Raw genomic sequence first — 17,819 nt, forward strand, 5'->3', positions numbered from 1 at the left:
ATGGTCACCTGAGCACTGCCAGGAGTAATTCTTGAGTGCAGAGCCAGGAGTAATCCCTGAGCATAGCAGGGTGTGACCCAAAAGGCAAAAAAAAAAAAAAAATTGCCGGGGCTGGAGCAATAGTATAGTGGGTAAGGTGTTTGCCTTGCATGCGGCCGACCCGGGTTCGATTCCCAACATCCCATATGGTGTGGTCCCCCCCCCCCCCCCACCCCAAGCACTGCCAGCAGTAATTCCTGAGTGCAGAGCCAAGAGTAATCCCTATGCAACACCAGGTGTGACCCAAAAAGAAAAACAATTAAATTGCCTAGAGATAAACAGTTACAAAGTTGTTCGTTCATCTTTGGATTTCAGTCATACTGTTCCAATCCCCAACCCTTCAACAGGGATGGCCATCAGTGTCCCCAGTTTCCCCTCTGACCATCCTTTATTCCCCAGTCTACCTCTATGGGAGGTACTTTTCTTTTCTCTCCTTTTCTCTCTTGCTCTTTCTTTTTCCTTTCGGGCATTGTGGTGTGCAGTACAGGTACTGAAAGGTTATCATATGTATCCCTTTACCTTCTTTCAGCACTGAAGAGTCAGATTTAACTTGTTACTAGAATATATCAAACATTTTCACTTTGATCCTCACAAGAAAGCTGTCAGGTTATCTGTCCTCAGCTGAAAAATCAAGCCAGAGAGTTGAGGTGAGTACTGTGTAGTGAGTCCTCATTTCATGCTAACCCACTGATTCACATCTCGTGCTCTTCTTAGACTGCGAAGATAATACACAGCATTTTAGTGAGTTCTGTGCCAGATCAGCACACTGTCTGCAGAAAGTGTGTGGCAGCATTTTTAGGAATTTTGTTTAGATATTTTTTATTTTATTCAAATATTTAATAGTCCTTCCCCTGCTGCCTCAAGAATAAACATTCCCTCTTGGGATCAAATGAAATGTATGCTTTGGGTTAACTTACTGAATTTGAATTTTGAGCAGATTTTGTTTTGTGAGTACAGATCTTGGGTAAAGCAATTTTGCTTATATTTAAGAGTTAAAATGGGGCTGATGAGCTAGTACAGTGGTTAAGGCACTGGCCTGGCCAGCCCTCAGCCGTGGGTTGATCTCCTGTGGTTCCCAAAGCCGAGCGAGGAGTAAAGCAGGTGTGTTTCCTGCTCGCCCCCTCCCCCAAGAAAAGAGTTGAACTGTTCCTGTTTAGAGAATTGTTTTGAATGGTTTTATTCATGTTGGAGATTTTATACTTTACCCTTATACATAAATTGAATAATAAATTGTATCATTCCTTTCTCAGAAAAAAAAGTACTCAGTGCTTTACTGGAGGTCTAGTGTGTGTGTGTGTGTGTGTGTGTGTGTGTGTGTGTGTGTTGGGGGGGGGGGCTGTGCTCAGGTTACTCCTGGCTCCACTCAGGGATCACTCCTGGTGAAACTCATGGAACCATATGAGGTGCCGGGGATGGAACCTGGGTCAGCTGTGTGCAAGGCAAGTACCCGACCCACTATACTCTCTCCAGTCCCAAGTCTACCTTTGCTCAAAGAAAAACAAAAGTATCCCCTTCTGAAGTTCCACCTGAGACTACCATGCCCCTGCATTCCAGCATCCATCTGGGGAGGGATCACACTCTTTGGGAAATAGTGCTTTAGAGTTATAAATTATTGTAAGTGAGATGTAACTATTCAGGAACTGAGGAAGTTGGTTCAGAGAGCTTAATGTGCTAGAGATTACACAATAAATGAGTTAAGATTTATTTTAGGATTCAAACCTGAATCTTCTTTATTTTAATATTGGTAGTAGCTACAATATTCAGTTATTAGCTGAACAATGACAAGTATCCAAAGTGACTTGCAGGGTTTAAAAAAAAAACTCAACTAAACTTTGTTTAGACATACAGGTCCCTTCCAAAAGCATTTCTGCATTATGTATAAAACAATTTTCAGTAATCTTCTGAAAAGCTATTAATCTTTCAATATCTTTAATAATTAAAAATCTTATTAAGATATTCTATGAGGTTTGAGATGTCAGTGATGAGAGTTTATTTTCACTGAAAATGGCATTTAGTTACAATTAGCCTTGGACTGCATGCCAGGAGGAAATAGAAATCTTAAAGAAGTGATGAAATGTTAAATTAACCCACTTTTCTCCCCGGGGCCAGGGATGGGACTCAGCAGTAGAATACAGTCTTGCTTCTGAGAATTCTAGGTTCAATTCCCAGAACTGTCCACACACCCACACCGCTCCGTCTCCCCCTCCCCCCATAAAAGATAAATAAGGGCCAGAGAGATAGTGCAATATAGCCTTCACATGCCTGACCTGGGTTTGATCCCCAGCACCCCATGTAGTCCCCTGAGTCCCACCAGCAGTGATCCCTGAGCATAGGTGTGGCCCCAGAACAAACAAGCAGGCAGACAAAAATCAAAAGAGCAGAACTACAAGTTTCATTGTGAATTTAATAGTGACATTTAAAAAGACTTCAGTTTCATAGTGCTTGCTAAGTCTAATATAATGCAAATACTGGGAAGGAAATATAGATTTGAAAGGAAGGTGGTGGTATAGAAGAGTGAGATAAAAAAAAAAACCAAGTTGGAGGTTGGGGAGATAGGACAGGACTGAGGCACTTGCCTCCCGTGTGGCTTATCTGGGTTCAGCCGCTGGCCATCCCACATGGTTCTCTGAGCCCCAGGAGGGTCCTTAGAACACAAGGCGGGGAGTAAGCTCTGAGCACTGCCAGGTTTGGCCCAAACGAAAAAGAGGGGAGGGGCTGGAGAGATCGTACAGTTGGTGCTTGCCTTGCACTTGGCTGGCCTGGGTTTGAGCCCTGGCACCTTCCTTCTGTGGTCCCCCAAGTCGCTCCAGGAGTGATCCTTGAGCTAGGAGTAAGTAAGCCCTGAAGACAGCCAGGTGTGGCCTCAAAATAAAAAATAAGAAATTAAAAAGGGACATGCTTAATTCCTTGATGATTTTAGCTACTTCTGCTTCCATGTAATTAACTTCCAATTTCATTTGTCTTAGGTTTTCACTCAGCTCAGAGGTGTGTATGTGTTTTTGAGAAACTTGCTGTTGTGAACTCCGATATTCGTGGGCTGTTCGCGTGGTGCAAGGAAAAAGGATTTGGATTAGGAATCTGGACCTTGGTCCTAGAAAGGTTTTTGTTTAGATTTGTATGTGCCTAAGAAATGAGTCGTGCTCAAACTTCTCTTCTCTGAATCACCTAGAAAGCTTTTAAAATTCCTAACGCCTTTTAATATTCTTAATAACATATTTGAGGGCCAGATCACAACCATGAGTTTTAGAATGATTTCTGTTGTAAATTATGATACTTCAATACAAATGGTAAAGAAAAAAAAATAACCTCTGAGTTTGCAATGAACTTTGAGAACTGCTGGTATAGATGAAAATGCTTTCCTACTGAATTGTCAATCAGTTTTGATCCAGTGCAACTGGTAGTTTTCTGTAAAAGGGGTCAGGGAGATTGTGCCAGAGTTAGGGCACTTTCTTGCAGCTGACCCTGGTTCCCCCCACCCTGTTGCTCTCAGCACTCCACAGTCACCCAAGCTCCACCAGGGATCATCAGGGATCCTGAGCACAGAGCCAGGAATAGCCCTGAGGACCACACTCCAAATAGACCTATTTGGAGAAATACACCTAAATACAGAAAAATGCACCCCCCGCCCCGCAAAAAAACAAAAAACCGATGTTAAGGAAATGTGGACCAGTGACAAAGCACTACCCATGCTTGTGTACGAGTTCCCGAAGGCACTGCTATTGTGACTCTTGGTGCCCCCTCACCCCCACCCACTACAAACTAGTCTTTGACTCCTCGATTATTGCAGCAGTAATGAAAGAAAAGAGGAGAAAAACAATTTTTTTTTGTTTTTTGCTTTTGAGCTACTTCCTGCTGTGCTCGGTGATTACTTCTCGTACTGTGCTCAAGGATCACCCCTGGCAGGGTTTGGGGGACTGGATGGGGTGTTGGGATCAAACCCAGGTGGGCTATGTGCAAGGCAAGTACCCTAGCCGTACCATTGCTCTGGTGTGGGCCGGGGTGAATGGGAAGAGACTATATGCAGAGACTGTTGTAAGAGTAGCTGTTACTGGGGCTGGAGCAATCGTACAGCGGGTAGGGCATTTGCCTGGCACGTGGCCAACCCGGGTTCGATTCCCAGCATCCCATATGGTCCCCTGATCACCGCCAGGCGTAATTCCTGAGTGCAGAGCCAGTAATAACCTCTGAGCATCGCAGGGTGTGCCCCCCCCCCCCCAGAGTAGCTATTACTTTGTGAAACATTGTTTCCTCTTTGGAAGCACATAGAGTACTAGGTTGCATTGTACATTTCCACAGTGAGTTTGCTCACTGTCTAAGGCAAAATCTACTACTTCAATAAAATGCTGCCAGGGAGAGAGTTCATGGTAGAATGTGTGCTTTGCATGTGTGGGACCCAGGTTTGGTCACCTGTACCACTTACCCCAGCCCCACCCCCTGGTACCACTGGATGTAGCCTGGGGAGCCCCTGCTGAGTGTAACCCAGGCTCAGTTAGCCAAGAATTGATAGGAGAACCCCGGGTGTACCCTGACCATGGCCTGGGAGCCCCCCACCTCCCTCAGAACAAAACAGCAGCAACAGACTGCGAGCCCCACCAGGGAGAGAGCCAGCGGGCTGGAGAGCTTGTGTGCCCTGACAGGCTGAGGCTTGACTGATTGCTGGCACCATCCAGTCTCCCGACCTGCGCCCCAGAGCACTGCACAGAGTGCAGCCAGGAGTGTTCTGGAGCCCTTGGGCACCTTTAGGGAGGACCCCTCCTCTACTCCGCAGGAACTGAAAACCATCTAATGAGCATCCCTGATGCCCGGAAGTCAGGCACAGCCTGGTGGGTGATTCTTAGCCTGCCGGGAGTCTGCTCCATCTTGCAGGTCCGTCCACAGCCTGGTAGCTGGACTACTTTTGTGTTCCAAGGCAGCTCAGGGCTTTGGGAAATGGGGCAGGAGCAGTTCCCAGGACTGGCTGAGTGTGGCTGGGCTTTGCCGCCACTGTCCTCTGGGCCAGAGGAGTCAGAGGCATGTCTGATACCACCGGGAAGGACCTGGGCTCTGTGGGGAAGCTTTGGAGAGGAGAGAATCTCCCCAAGCAGGTTTCAGGGTCCTGGGGCAACTCAGCCACACTTGTTCCAGCTGAGGGGGCCCGGTGGTCTCATCTCGGGCCCAGGAAAGTCTTGCTGCTAGTGCCACACTCATCCCTCCAGTGCTCTACCTGGTGAAGCTCCAGGGCTCATGTGGTGCCAGGCATCAAACTGGGCACATGTTGATGCCTTCCGAGCTTTCTCTCAGGTCCTGGAACATTGGCCATTGTCTAAGATCTTAGATTGTGACTATTTTAACTTTGCCATGACTATAGCAAACGGGTTTTGTAAAATCTATTATCTTAGAACTCTGTAAACACCTTCGGAAAATGTTTGTTTGAAGTCTTCCCACGCAGCCTCCGCCTCGATTGGGAAATGTGCTTGTTTTGCATTTCTCAGTTCAGAATTTAGTTTCAGGTGCCTGCTCGTCTTCCATGATGTACTGATTTTATGCTTTTGAAGAAAGGACTTAAGGTTTAAAAATCTCTGTACAGTGCTGGAGAGAAAGAATAGCAGGGAAGGTGCTTTCCTTGCATGAGGCTGACCTAGTTTGATCCCCAATACCACACTGGTTCTTGGAACCCCCCAGGAATGTTGCCAGGGTACAGAGATAGGTGTTAGCCCTGAGCATGTTAGGTGTGGCCCCCAAACCAAGGGGAAGAAATCTGTGCGGTCTTAAGTTTGCTACCTCATACTATGTAAGAAGTGTTTTTACATGCAAAGGATCTTCCTTTGCACAGTTGCTGAAAATCACATTTAGGTTTTTTGTTTTATTTTTTATTTTTTACCCTGTACTAGGATAGAATAGGCAACCTCAGTAGGATCTGAAGTTTATCCAGTTCTGTTACTGCAGTTATGTTAGCAAACCTGGTTCCCTTCACATCTGCCACATTTAGGTTTTAATTAATTCTCTTCAAGTGCAGTCAGTCTGACGCTCTATTTTTGTTGAAACCTGAAAGAATGAATAACAAGGTCATCTGTCTATTCTATCACCCTTTTCCCAAACTCACACTACAAAGAGGAAAAAAAAATTGAATAAAGAAACCTTTTTTGTGGGACTGGAGTGATAGTACAGCAGATAGGGCAATTGTCTTTCATAAGGCTGACCCAGGTTCGAGCCCCAACATCCCATGATTCCTCAAGCACTGCCAAGAATAGTCCTGAGTGCAGAACCAACTCCCGAGCATTGCCAGGTATGATCCCCCCTCCCAAAAAAAAACCAACAAAAGGAAACTCCAGTTTCCTCTTCTGTATAACACTGATGATAAAAACACCCCAAAAAAACAGTTGTTGCATGTTCCAGTGGGAAAGCACTTCAGATATATATGTATATATATATAGCAATATATCTATATCTATATCTATATATATAGCGCTGCTCCTGGCGCACTGTGAATGCCAGCCAATTTCACCTATTATTCTATTTCCATCCATGGCTGCTGGCAGCTGACTGCCCTTAGAATGGTTCACCTCTTAGTTGTCGTTCAAATGAAGCTGCATAGAGAATTCTGGACATTTATTTTTAGCCTATCAATAAGAAATGGTTGGGGCACTTTGGAGCAAGAGAGACTCGAAAGCAAAATGTGTTTCCTAACTCTCTCTCTTCACTGGTGACGTCTCCCAGAACACAGTCTTCTGAACACTCGTCATTGATCTTAGGAAGTAGCAACACCGTTTAACCAGTGCAGTCCAAACTTAGCCATTTTTGCCCAGAGTCTAGGAGTTACTTTTGATTTTTTTTTTCTTTTCCTGAGTTCCTCATATCCATTAGGTCAGCAAGTCAATGTGTTTCTTATCTCCAAATAGGTCATCTTCTATGTCCACCCTAACTTTATGGTTCAAAACAGTTTTGTTTCATATCATAACTGTAATTGTTATCTAATTTGATCTTTGGTTATGCATCAATAATTCATTCTGGGCTCTTTCTTCTATGTAGAATACCCCAAACTACTTCACATACAGATATACAAACACCAAGATTTAAAGAGATACTCCTCATGATATCCTCATTTGTATTAGCCCAGCTAAACAATGATGAGCACCCCTCCCCCCCCCAAAATAAATTGGGGGCGTAGAGGACCAGCACTATGGGCTTAGCACATGCTTTGCATGTCGGAGGTCTAGGTTCAGTGGCTCCCTGAGCCCCACAAGGCACAATCCCCCGAGCACAGAGCTAGGAGGAACCCCCAGTGCCATGAGGTGTGATACAAAAACAGCAGAGGAAAGAAAAAAGCAAGCAAGCAAATACGAAATCATGAATGCTTCCTGGCAATTCCTGTTTGAGTCTGTGGCTCAGGACTTGGAGGCCAGTAAAATTTGCCAGTCTGTTCACTCATCCTTGCTTTCTGCCTTCTCGTCAGACATAGCCTGGGTACAAGGTTTGCGTGTTCACTGGACACAGGGAAATGAATCCCTGGGCTCAGGAGACTAAAAGGTTGCTCCTATTAGCAATGTCCTGGGAGCTAGAGATAACAGCGCATTTTTTTTTTTTTTTTTTTTTTGGTGAGACACCATGAGGTACAGTTGTAGACTTACAGATTTTGTGCTTGGGTTTCAATTATACAATGATCAAATACACATCCCTCCACCAGTGCCCATTTCCCACCACCACGGATCCCAGTATCCCTCCCGGCCCCATCCCTCCCATCCCACCCTGCCTCTGTGGCAGGGCATTCCCCTCTGTTCTCTCTCTCCTTTTGGGTGACCAAACGAGATAACAGCGTTTTAAGAAAGGGAGCTGGTGAATGACTGCATGCCGAGGGGACACACTCGTGGGTGTGAGCTCCCTTTCGCTTGTCCGCTTGATTGGAAATTCACCAGCATCTGCACACCTGTGGGGAACAGGGGGCATTCTTATAAACCCCAAGTTTCAAGGCCCTGAACTCAGGCTGGTGAGTAGGAAGGGAGCAAGTCCAGGACCAGTTTTAGGGAGGTGCAAGGGCTGTTCCTCACCAGTTTTAAGTCAGATGAATGGGAGACCTTGGAAATCTTACTGTGGAAATAGTGAAGCAAAGAAGGAAAATTCGGGATCCAAGTTGAATTTTATAGGCATATAGCAAACCTCAAAGGCTGGAAGTTGACATAGACAAACAGAACTAGACTCTAATATAGACAGCGGTGCAAATGTAATTTTTCTCTCTGCAGTCACTGTTCATCTGTTTCCCCCAAAGATAATCATCGTCAACTTAATTTGTTTGCATGAAACTTAGCCTGACTGTATAAAGGAACTCATTTTAAGATTGCTGGAAGTTGTCACAGATGTCAGTAAAGTTCTCTTCAAATGTAACATTTTAGTCTAAGCCTTGTTAATATAAGCAGCGTGCTCTTGGTACTATAACCAATTGTGTTATGAAGAAAATTGATTCTTACCGAACAGATGTGTATAACCAACTATGTTGTCACGAAAAGAATCTTAAATGTTTTCAGATACTGAAGAGACCAGGAAGGGAGAAAAAAAGTTAATTTTGTACCTTCATTTAAAAAGTATGCTTTAGGTTCCTGCCATAGAGGCAGACTGGGGGTAAGGCATGGAAGGAGGGAAATTGGGGACATTGGTAGTTGGAAATATACACTGTTGGGACATCATCAGCAATTTTTTTTTTTTTTTGCTTTTTGGGTCACACCTAGCAATGCACAGGGGTTACTCCTGACTCATGCACTCAGCAATTACTCTTGGCGGTGCTCGGGGGACCATATGGGATGCTGGGAATTGAACTAGGGTCGGCCACGTGCAAGGCAAACGCCCTATCTGCTATGCTATTGCTCCAGCCCCTATTATGAGCAATTTTGTAACTGTGTATCTGGTATCCAGTGATCTAATTGAAAATAATAAAATAAGTGAAAATGCTACAATGAATTCTAATAAAGGCCCTCCCGTTGATCGTCGATTTGCTCGAGCGGGCCCAGTAACATCTCCATTAGAGACTTTGTTTTTACTGTGTTTGGCATATCGAATACTCTCGGTAGCTTGCCGGACTCTCCGAGAGGGGAGGAAGAATCGAACTCAGGTCGGCCATGTTGGCCGCTTGTAACGCTTGTAAGGCGAATGCCATACCGCTGTGCTATCGCTCAAAAAAGATATACTTCAGTAAATTCAGCGAAAAGGGTGCTTGCATCCTGGGTCACTCAAGTGCTTCCAGGAGTGATCCTTGAGTATAGAGCCAGGAGTAAGTCCTGTGCACCCCCCCAAAAAAAAAACCCTGGAAATATCACAAAATTATAATCACGCTTAGCAGTTTATTCAGTTTTGTGTAACTTTTTGTGATGAGTTCAGTTTTTCCTTAGTTCTGGAAATTCTTTTTAAAAATTTTTTTGTGTTGTTTTGCTTTATTTTTGTTTTGGTGCCATACCTGACAGTGCTCACAGGTTTTGTGCTCAGAGATCACTCCTGGTGGAGCTCTGGGAACAATATGGAGTACAAGGAATTGAACCCAGGCAGGCTGTGTGCAAGGCAAGTGCTCTACCTGTTGTACTGTCTCTCTGGCCCCAGTTATGGAAATTCTTATCGAGTTCAGGTTTATGATCTTAAAGTTAACAAAAACTTGCAGTTTTGTTTTTGTTTTTCCTTTTTTTGCGGGGGGGGGGGGGACTCACACCTGGCAGTGCACAGGGGTTACTCCTGGCTCTGCACTCAGGAATTACCCTTGGCAGTGCTCAGGAGACCATATGGGATGCTGGGAATCAAACCCGGTTGGCCACGTGCAAGGCAAACGCCCTACCCGCTGTGCTATTGCTCCAGCCCCAAAACCCTGCAGCTTTGAATCTAAAAATATGAGAGTAGGAAGCCAGAGAGATAGTACACAGGGTTAAGGGCTTCGACACATTTTTTTGTGCACCCCTCCCCAGCACTACCAGGAATCACTGGTGGGAGCTTTCAAGCCTACTGCGCACTACTAGGGAGCTGTCCCCCCAAAGAAACCTACTAGAGTAAAATAATGACTTCTATAAATGGTAGAAGACAAAAAAAATTACCATGGTTTAGAGCCTGGGACATAACATAGTTTTCTTTTTTTAATTTTATTAATGAAACATCATGAGGTACAGTTGTAGACTTACAAATTTTTGTGCTTGGGTTTCAGTTATACAATGATCGAGTACCCATCCCTCCACCAGTGCCCATTCTCTACCACCAATGATCTCAGTATCCCTCCCACTCTCCCATCCCCCTCATCCCACCCTGCCTCTGTGGCAGGGCATTCCCTTTTGTTCTCTCTCTCCTTTTGGTGCTGTGTTTTGCAAAAGAGGCATTGAGTAGCAATCATGTTCTGTCTATGGTCTACTTTCAGCATAACATAGTTTTTAAGGCACTTGCTTTGCATGTGACCAGCCTCTAGTCATTCAGCTCTGGAGGGAGGGCTTGCCACTGGCTCTCAGGTAGTGTCTGAGGTGAACTCTGGGCTTCCTGTGTGCAAAGTCTGCATGTGCTCAGCCCACTCACCTGTGTGGATGGATGAAAGCTTTTTTTTAATTTTAATTTTTATAAAGTTGCTCACAATATTTGATTACATTTGATATTCAAACACCAGTCCCACCACCATTACACCTCTCCACCACCTTATTTTGGATGTTTCCATCCCGAACCCCAAACCCTGCCCCAAAAGCAGAACTGAAATAATTTATTTTGCATTGCTTGTTATGATTATCCAAAAGTGGTTTCTTAGGGGAAAGTGTATGAAGATTGTATTTCACCCAGGAGCCATTAAGCCCTTCTATAAGAGATAAGTAACATGTTGTTGAAGGTTGAGCCATGTGTGTGTGTGTGTGTGTGTGTGTGTGTATATATATATATATATCCGTATAAATATATTTCCCTCTAAGATGGGTTGCCTTCTACCTTAAACCCCATCAAATTTGGTGTGCTACTCTTGCTATATTATTGGTGTTAGGTATCAGATGTCCAGGAATAGATTCACTCCTAGGTGAGGCCCATCTGAGCATGTGGATAGTGGCTGTGAGCATGGCGGCAGTTGAGTTCTGGAAGGTTTTGGCTGCTGGGACTGGCTCTGTTGGGGCGGGGAGGGACTCAATGAAACAGCCTGCTGGTGCGGGGTCTGGTGGCATGGCTATGTCAACTCGGGTTGGAAGCTTTTCAAAGTTTGTAAAAAGACTTTGTAAAAGACTTCATTTAGAATTTGATTTTGGGAAAGTTTATTTTAAAAAAATCAAAAAAGTTTTTAAAAACTTTTTTCTTGATGGGGCTTTAGACGTACTTCTGATTCTGCACTCAGGACTCAATTCTGGCGAGCACTGGGGCCATATCAGATGCTGGGATAGAACCTGGGTCGGCCGTGTGCAGGGCAAACACCCTTCCTGCTGTGCTGTGGCTCTGGACTTGGTGTTAAAACTTTGGATCATATATTACAGGACACTATGAAATATGTATCCAATCATCTGTTAATTCGGAGTGAACAAAGGCCTCTAGGTAGATACAGAAAATCATATTTTTAAAACAAAATCCAAAATAAAAAAGAAAATGTTTTTTTTTGTTTGTTTACAAGCCACACCCAGAGGTGCTCGGGGCTTACTCCTGACTCTGCACTGAGGGGTCACTCCTGTTTGGTGGGGCTCAGGGAACCATACTTGGTACCCAGAATGGAACTGGGATCAGCTATGTGAAAAGATAGGCACTAATGTACTGTCCCTCTGACACCAAATACATAGTTTTGAGAAATGTAGACAACTGAATACACCGATGTGGCCAGGGAGACAGCTCAGGGTGGTACAGGCCTGACTTGGAATCTTTGCTCCATGTGGCCCTTAGACACTAGCAATTGTAACCCCGGAGAGCCCGGGCAGAACCCCACTGACCTGTATCTCTACGCTGAGAGCTGTCGGGAGAGACCTTAGCCAGGCCTTTGAACATTTCTGGGGAGACCCTTATAAAAAAAGAAATAACACCTCATTTTCCTAAGCAATCAGATATTTAATGAAGGCAACAGGAAATGTGGTAAAGCACAGTCAGCGTTCTTTGGCAGATTGTTCCGAAGGTGAAGAACCTTTCACAATCTGTTATCAAAAGTAGACCGAAGTCCGAGAAAACTGCTATTTTTGCAGAAGAAGGTCTCAGTTTATGTAAGTGCCTTCTTTTGATATTAAAGTTTAATTTAAAAAGCAACTATAATAAATATATTCAGTACTGTCACTGTCATTGTCCTTCCGTTATTCACCGATTTGCTCGAGCTGGCCCAGTAACATTGTGAGGCTTGTTACTGTGTTTGGCATATTGATATTCAGTATTTATTTTATTTTTTTGGGGGGGTGCTGGTTGTGTGCATGTTGAGTTATTTCCAGAGGTGCTCAGGGGCTGTTCCTGGGCCTGCAGGATACATGGCAAATGTCTTAACTCCTATCTCTCTCGCTTGAGTCTATTTAATCTTAACTGGCTTGGTCACATCGGATTTCTTTCTCAAGATGTCTTTTCCAGGGCCAGAGCAATGGTACAGTGGATAGGATGTTTGCCTTGCATACAAGCAACCAGCAATCCCTGGTACCTTGTGTCATTCCCTGAGCCCCACCAGGAGTGATCTGTGAGCACAGAGCCAGGAGTAACCTAAAAACTGCCTGCTATGGCCCCAATTCCTCCCTCACCAAAAAATTTCTTTTCCACAAACCTTTTATTTCTTTCTCTTTGTACATTCAGATTTTATCCTATATTTATTTCTTTTCATTCTGATATAACCATAATCTGATATAATCATTTCAGGACAAAATTACTCTTTTTCCTCAATAAATTGCTTTTCCATTTCTTATATTTGATTCCACTGTTCTTCCTGCATTAACATATACCTCAGAGACCTGGGCCCTACGCAAACAAGATGAGAACGCTATTCAGGTCTCCCAAAGAAGAATAGAAAGAGCTATGCTTAGAATATCACGTTTCACTCAAATGAGAGAAAGAATCCGGAGTTCTGACATCCGTCGACGATCAAGGATCAGGGACGCTGTCTCATTTGCCAAGGTGTCAAAATCAGATGGGCTGGTCACGTAATGAGATTTAAAGACGACCACTGGACTAGAGCTGTTACTGACTGGATTCCACGGGATGTCAAAAGACCGCGTGGCCGCCCACCTACCAGATGGTCAGACTTCTTCGTCAAGATCATGAACGATCGGTTTGAGGCCCTTCATGTTCCCGGAGCGAAGAGATGCCATTGGGCTACACTAGCACGCGACAGGGACAAATGGAGACGTTACTGGCGCCTGCTCGAGCAAATCGACGACTAACGGGAACTTAAGTGATTAAGTGATTAAGTGATATTTGTAAAAGTGACGTTATTTTCCTTATTTATAAGGGTGTTTTCCTTAATTTTTTCAGTAGCTTTAATAGCACACATTAGAAATTTTTGACCCTAAAAGTCCTAATTTCAAGTGAAACTAAAGATGACTACAATTGTAGACTGTTACTCACACATTCTTTGGGTTGGCTGACATACAAATATTTTTAGTTTCTAGAGGTATATTCTTTTCATAGTAAACTTTCCACTGTGATATAAAACATGTTTACTAGTATACCTAGGTATTTTTATTTTTTGGGGGAGGAGCGATAGCACAGCCGGTAGGGTGTTTGTCTTGCATACAGCTGACCCGGGTTTGATTCCTCCGTCCCTCTCGGAGAGCCCAGCAAGCTACCAAGAGTATCCCGCTCGCAAGGCAGAGTTTGGCAAGTCCAAGTGGCATGTTTGGTATGACAAAAACAGTAACAAGTCTCACAATGGAGATGTTACTGGTGCCCGCTGGAGCAAATCAATGAACAAAGGGAGGACAGCAAAGAAAGAATAGATACAAGTTAAACAATTGGGGCTAAAGTACAGTGGATCCCTGACAGCCCATATGATCCACCAGGTTTTACCGAGAGTGATCCCTGAGTACCTAGCCAGTAGTAAGCCTTGTGCACAGCTGGGTATGGCCCCCCAAGAAATCAAAATGGCAACTTTAAAGATTTAAAAGTAACCAAGGTTTTTTTCTTTCTTCTTTGGGGAGAAAGTAGCTGGTGCTCGGGACATCCTCCTGACTGCATGCAGGGACCATTCCTTCCAGGCTCTGGAGACACATGGGATGCTGGGATCCAGCTCAGGTTCAACTGTGTGCAAGGCCAGCTCCCTACCTGCTCTACTATTTCTCCAGCCCCATATCCAAGGATTTTGGAAACTGTTTTCAGAACATACATGAAACCCAACCACTGGAAAGCTGGAGCATTTACAGAGCTGCCTGCCGGGCTACATCCTGTTTGAATCCCAGCCCTGCCGGGAGTGTTTCTGACACTAAATAACCATTTGACTTTAAGGAGTGTGTTTAGATTACAAAAACTTGGACACCAGACAGAGTCATCCTCCTGAGTTCTTTTTCTTTCCTTGACTTTGTTTGTTTTGGGGCTGTTCCTGGCATTGTTTGGGAAATCAAATCCAGACCCCCACTTGGGCTCCAGTCCTTGGACTCCAAGTTATTTTTCTTGATTACAGATTTTTGTAATAGAATAATATGAACTCACTGAGTAAAGACAGGTGCAATAAAGGTTGTTATTCTGTATTGTACTTAATACTGCTGAAGTCCTGCCTTTATTTATTAAACCAACAAACTTTCCGCAGCTCTTATTTACTAAGGATTTTTGCTGGGGCGTGTAAGTGGCTCAGTTATGCTTGACTGGCACGATTAAGGCCGTGGTTCAATCCCTCACACCAATGAAAAAAATAAAGAAAAAAATTAATCCTAGGGAATGTTAACTTGACAAACTTTGGCATTAGTTTCTGTATTTTTGAGACTTTTAAGTACCCTTAATTTATACTGAATGCTTAATTTGAATGCAACTAAATGAGGTCTTTACAAAGTAATCTTGACAATACCCCATCTGGCAGTAGAAAATAACCACCATATATGCACATACACACATATGCATGTAGACAGATGAGAATCCTGACGGTTTTTAGGTGCCATATATTTTTTAGTTGAGGTAAGAATGGTTTACACAAGTATGCGTGATTTCTTTCAGGAACTTCAGAGATCTTTAATTTTCATTAGCTTTTGAAGTGAACTTTCAGGGAAGCTATTCTGGTATTTGGAAGACTTAGAAACCTTCATACCAATTAAAATAAGTATCACTTTGTTTTGGTTCAATTTGGAAACCCCTGCTTTTAAGTGCACTTCTTAAATGATCTCATCTAACTACTCCTGGTAGTGGCCATTATATCACTAGTCCTCACTTTCCCTGGGGGTGCTTATGACTCTGGCTGCAAATGGTGCTCAGTCCACGTTTCTCTCCAGTCAAATCCAGCTAAAAGGCCTGCGATCCACATTTCTGTCTAGCAACATTTGGAAGTAACCTAGCCGAATAGTTGGCAATCTAGGTTCTCAGGACATAAAGTAGTAATGAGATTTTCACCATCTTTGTAGATACTGAGAGCTTCTGGTACCACAGTTTTTAGACAAAATAAACAGCTATACATTCTGACTCCAGAATTTAAGGATCCCATTATTGTTGTTTTTTTGGGCTCCATCTAGCTGTGCTGAGAATCACTCCTGATGGTCCTTGGGGCACTATGCGTGATGCCAGGGATTGCACTCAAGTTGGCTGCATGCATGACAAGAAAGCTCTTCACTTGATGTCCTAGCTCTCTGGCCACAAGGATCCCATTTGGGTCTCCAAGAACCAAATTGATGCTCAAAAATAATGTACCACTGGATTGGGGATTGATTGCACATGTGTTTGTGGTGCTTGCACACAAACACTGTGTGCAAGTTGTGTTATATTGTAGGCACTGATGGTTGTATCTGTTGTGGTATCTGGGATCCCAGCAATGCGGGGTAATGTTGAAGATCCTGTTCTCAGCCCAGCATGCAAGCAAGGCAGGTGCTCCACTGGTGAGTCACAATTCCTGGTCCAAGATGTGTGTTATAGTGTATCTTTTTTTTTTCTTTTGGGGTCACACCCAGCACAGGGGTTATTCCTGGCTCGGTACTCAGGAATTACTCCTGGCAATGCTTGGGAGACCATATGGGATGCTGGGAAGCAAACCTGGGTCGGCCGCATGCAAGGCAAATGCCCTACCCACTGTGCTATTGCTCCAGCCCCTATAGTGTATCTTTTTGTGCAGAAATTTTAAGGTTTGCAAGGGCCATATTCAGATAAAGCTGCTCAGTTTATCCTGTCCTGTGCATTTTACCTGAAGTTGGGAGGGGCCTAATAGTTTTTTATAGGTTTGAACCCGTGTCTGGCAATGTTGTCCCTTTTGGCTTGTTGAGAGCTCTATTAGTGACAGCTTTCCTCTGTTTACGCCAAACCTGACACTGGGCCTATTGCAGTTTCATCAGCCCCAGTTCAGCTCTCACTGTGGGACCTTGGACTGGGGAAGGGACGGAACCAGCTGACGTCAACAAATGGGCTCAGTGGCCTGGGCCTTCCACAAACCGCTTCTGACATGGATATTGAGAGAGAATCAAGCACTGGGCGTTTTTATCAATTAATTCTGGTTTGAAATAAAGGTTAGGGCATGGGCTCTGTGCAGAAAGCTGGCTAGCCTAGGCTGACTCCCGAGATTGGAAAGACAGTGATGGAGCTTAGACCCAAGAGAAACGTGCTTATGGTTCTTAGAAATGGTTAGAAAAACAGGTGAACCCAAGGTGGGTCTCTGGAACCAAGGCTGCCATTTCTCTTGGCTCCTGAAGTCGTCAGAAGCTTCCCTTCAGACCCCGAGATAGCTGCCCCCCAAGTTAAAAACAACACTCAATTAGTACTGGATGAGTCATTCATGAAGTAGCTTCCCTAACGGGCAGAAAGGAGCGCTGAAGAACTGGACAAAGTGGAAGGCTTCTAGAAGCAGGACGCAGTTGGGAAAGCGGGAATAGTTTCAGACCTGGTTTTGTTTCTTTGCGGGGGGAGAAAGGGTCTATACAGCACATCAGCTCATTACTGCTAATTAGGAGATTCCAGCTGCTGGATTAAAAGCCTCTTTTCTGGGAGATGCTGAAACTACAATTAAGTTACTAATTAAACGATTCTCGATTTGCGGATGTGTGACTTAGCACAGGTGATTCCATTTTGGGGCTCTTGTCTCCTTTTTGTATGGGGTATGTTCTTGGCAGTACAAATAATTGAGAAGCACTGTTGTCCTGTACTTTGAGAGAGGAGGATTTTGAGTTTTAGAGAGTTGTGGTTCGTTGAAGATAAAGAAGCATAGTGTAGGTGTGCCTGAGAAAGTTTTGCTAAGAATTCTGACTAAATGAAGCTCAGTCACTCAAATGTTATAATCCTCAGGTTCTACTGAGAGATAAATTGTCAGGTTCCATTTAGAGTTTTTATTCTGTTTGATTATGTAATTTTAAAGTGAAATGTGACATGACTTTACAGATAACAATTGAAATAAAAATAGTAGATCTCATATCTTTTGGGGAAAAAATGCTGATAAATTTAGCAACATTTTTTTAAAGAATGTCCATAGCAAAAACTAAAATTGTTGGATGTATTTTATGTTTTAAGATGTATCAACTTAAAATTTAAAACAATTGTTGAATAAAAGTTCAGTTTTTTGATAAGAAAGTTATAGTTATTGAATAAAATTTTTTATTGAGTAAAAATGTTTCATTTGTTGACTAAAAATACAACGTGAGATACAAAGTTGCTTATGACTGAGTTTCAGTTGTACAGATTTTGAGCTCACATCCCTTCACCATTGTCCACTTAAAACAAACCAGCTTTTGGAGCCTGGAGCCGTACTA

The 17,819-nt window shown here is 43.7% G+C and overlaps 1 protein-coding gene and 1 non-coding gene across 2 annotated transcripts in view; one reads left to right on the forward strand and one right to left on the reverse strand.

Moving 5' to 3' along the window:
- The window catches only part of ADK (adenosine kinase), a 509,577-nt gene that overhangs the window by 16,012 nt on the left and 475,746 nt on the right, over positions 1–17,819 (forward strand). The gene's annotated exons all lie outside the window — the stretch shown is intronic.
- Positions 5,899–6,025, reverse strand: LOC130022767 (small nucleolar RNA SNORA66). Its single transcript, XR_008792305.1, has one exon. It is a non-coding gene; the product is annotated as a small nucleolar RNA SNORA66 (small nucleolar RNA).

Source organism: Sorex fumeus, unplaced genomic scaffold (assembly GCF_029834395.1).
Source record: "Sorex fumeus unplaced genomic scaffold, SorFum_2.1 ptg000020l, whole genome shotgun sequence".
Taxonomy (NCBI): Eukaryota; Metazoa; Chordata; class Mammalia; order Eulipotyphla; family Soricidae; genus Sorex; species Sorex fumeus.